The sequence below is a fragment of the Fulmarus glacialis genome, unplaced genomic scaffold (genome assembly GCF_000690835.1).
Source record: "Fulmarus glacialis isolate BGI_N327 unplaced genomic scaffold, ASM69083v1 scaffold11868, whole genome shotgun sequence".
In the NCBI taxonomy this organism is placed as follows: Eukaryota; Metazoa; Chordata; class Aves; order Procellariiformes; family Procellariidae; genus Fulmarus; species Fulmarus glacialis.
In genome coordinates, this window is record NW_009230199.1 from 4,713 (window position 1) to 8,304 (window position 3,592).

The following is a 3,592-nucleotide window of genomic DNA, read 5'->3' on the forward strand; positions in this document are numbered from 1 at the left end:
ATCTTCAACTCTTCTGTGTCCTCCACACCACTCTTTAACATCTCTGGCCAAAAAGCCTTGGTCAAATCCAGCCCCACCACTTGTGACACGGCTGACCCCAGCCCCTGCCCATTCCCCAGCTCCATGTGTCCTCCTAAAGGCTTTTGAGCTTTGGGTTTTCAGATTGTCTTTCAGAGAAGCGGCATGTTCAACCCCAAAGCCAGGATCCTGATGACCTTCATTATTTTGCTAAGCGCTAGTTTTAACAAAAACGGCTTAAATTCCGTTCATTTTATTAAAAGAGCCAGCACTCATTGCAGGTAAATTATTGCTGCTACCTTACTGCTCGTACTCCTGCCTTCAAGAGAGGCATCTCATCCTGCCTGGTGAGATCATGGAGCAGATCCTCCTGGCAGGCAAGTCGAAACATATGGATGGCAGGGAGGTGATTAGACACAGCCAACATGGCTTCACCAAGGAGAAATTGTGCCTGACAAAGGTAGTGGCCTTCTATGATGGAGCGACTGCCTTGGTGGATAAGGGAAGAGCTACGGATGTCATCTACCTGGACTTCTGTAGGGCCTTTCGTAAGGTCCCACACAACATTCCTGCCACAAAATTGGAGACAGATGGGTTTGACGGATGGACCATTAGATGGATCAGGTATTGGCTGGATGGCCATGTCCAAAGACTTACAGTCAATGGCTCAATGTCCAAGAGGAAACCAGTAATGAATGGTGTCCCTCAAGGGTCTGTACTGGGACCAATACTATTAAATATCTTCATCAATGACATAGACCGTGGGATTGAGCGCCACCTCGGCAAGTTTGCAGATGACACCAAGCTGAGTGGTGCAGTTGATTCCCTTGAGGGACGGGATGCCATCCAGAGGGACCAGGACAGGCTGGAAGAGTGGGCCCACGCAAACCTCATGAGGTTGAACAAGGCCAAGTGCAATGTCGTGCACCTGGGTCGGGGCAACCCCCAGTATCACTAGAGGCTGGGGGATGAAGGGATTGAGAGCAGCCCTGCTGCTCAAGGCCTTGGGGGTACTGGTGGATGAAAAGCTGGACATGAGGCGGCTGGCAATGTGCGCTCGCAGCCCAGAAGGCCAACCGTATCCTGGGCAGCGTGGGCAGCAGGTCGAGGGAGGGGATTCTGCCCCTCTGCTCCGCTCTGGTGAGACTCCCCTGGAGCACTGCGTCCAGCTCTGGGGTCCCCAGCACCAGACAGACATGGACCTGTTGGAGCGGGTCCAGAGGAGGCCACGGAAATGGTCCGAGGGCTGGAACAGCTCTGCTATGAAGAAAGGCTGAGAGAGTTGGGGTTATTGGGCCTGGAGAAGAGAAGGCTTCGGGGAGACCTTGTTGCGGCCTTTCAGTACTTAAAGGGGGCTTCTAAGACAGGTGGGGACAGACTTTTTAGCAGGGCCTGTTGCGACAGGACAAGGGGGAATGGTTTTAAGCTAAAAGAGGGTAGATTTAGACTAGATATGAGGAAGAAATTTTTTCCAATGAGGGTGGTGAAACCCTGGCCCAGGTTGCCCAGAGAGGTGGTAGATGCGCCATCCCTGGGAACGTTCAAGGTCAGGTTGGACGGGGCTCTGAGCAAGCTGATCTAGTGAAAGATGTCCTTGCCCAAGGCAGGAGGGTTGGACTAGATGATGTTTGAAGGTCCCTTTGAACCCCAACCATTCAATGTGTCGATGTTCTCACCTCCCAAACCAGGCCAAACAGTGCCACAAGTGCATCCAGGCTGACCTATACGAGAAGTGAAGACCTCCAGCCCGGTACCTTTTGCCAAGCTTGGCAACGTTTTTGTCAAACTGCAGACTCCTTTAATTTACAAACTACTGCTTGAAGTGAACCACATCCCAAGCTCTAAAATGTTTTTGTGGGTTTTTTTTGGTGCAAAAGATTATAAAAATAAATAGAAATGTGGTTTTACATTATTACATCCCATTCGCAGCTAAAGTCTGCAATCAAGCACGGCAGCATCAAGCCCCAAACACATACCACTAGCAAACAAAAGCCAAGGGAGAAGCATGAAATGGGTGAGACACCACAGAGTGTGCTGGCTGTGAATGCGGCAGAAGATGAACAGCAGAAATTGAGGTTGGTTGGTTTTGCAGGGGAAAAAAAAGTGTGTTTCTCCCCTAATTTGAAGCTTTTGACATTCGTTCTGCAGTGGAGTTTCATGATCTGAAAGGACAAACCTCAGCTCCAAATTTGACTTTTTGCGTGTTTTATTTCCTTGCTGCTCCCTAAATTCCCTGGCAGCCTCGTTTATTGACAAGTTAACCCTACTAATAAAGTAAAAAAAGTCCACTTGGTGAGCAGCCGCAGCAGCCCAGGCTCCTGCCTGGCCCTGCCTCATTAAAGAGGCTGCGGAGAGGCAGGGAACACGATGGAGAAGGCCACACCAAGAGGACACAACTGCATGAAGGTCCCCCTTGTGCCATCCCCCCATCCCACTGGGATAGCTCCATGTGACCGTTTACAGACGACAACCCCAAAGTGGGAATAAAAATCCATTTAATTTTCATAAACTCTGAAGTTATGAGACAAAGACCCGACAAGTAAAAACACCCACCCTGCCTGCTGACATGGGGCACAGCAGCACTGATGAGTTGTTTTGGTTTTTTTTTTTTCCTTCTTTCAATAATTTGGCTAAGCAGGCTAAAATTTAATCCAAATCAGGTCAAGAGCTAAATTCACATCTGATGCCTCCAGTATTTCAAGGCAGCACTGGGAGCTCTCCCCACTCCTGTCTCAAGTCGCGATGCACGTCGTGCCGGCAGCCATCTCCCCTGCACCGCGAGACATGTCCTCCAGCCCCAGCCGCCCTGCAAATTCCGGGAGGGGGCACCTCAACCCCCATCGCCGGAGCCTTCAGCTTTGTGAGGATGCTGGGATGATGGTACCTGTTTCAGCAGGTCTCCATGGTCAAGGAGTTCCTGGGCACAGGGCTGTCATGGGAATGATGGAGGTGACCCTCTCCGAGGAGCCACAGCTTCTTGGACGCTACCCAAGTGTCCCTGTCCCAATCCAGTGCATGAAGAAAGTCATCTTAAACCAGTCCCAAACCTCCCCAGTTTAACAGGACTCCGTTTTGGCAGTGGGAAGGGTATCACCAGCCTCTTCCAGGGCAGAATGTTTGCCTTACAGCACCCCAGGAGTGGTCCCTGTCCAGCTGGCTGTGCCAACCTCAGCCCCGCTCTCAGATGTGGGGAATTACTTAGTGTAACTTCCCCCATCGTCCTGGCTCCTCACGGTGATGCCGAGCAGGTCCCTCCCTCACCCCTTCTCCCTACAGGGTTGGGGGAACCGGGCAGCATAGGGGAATTCCACCCCCTTCTAGGGGTATCAGTGACCAGGGGGCCACCCCTGCTCAGTCTCATGGGATCTGAAAAATAGCACCTCCTAAATATACTTAGGGTGAGGAACAACCCTCAAATACGCAACGTACAGAGGGGTTGTTGCACAAAAAAACCCCGTTAGCCCTAAATTATAACCCCCCCTTGTAGCTGTGGTAACCCAGGGGCGTTCGGGCCTCCTGAGCCCCGAGGACCGCCCGTGTCAGAGGGGTGAGGGGAGCTGGCACCTCTGCCGCC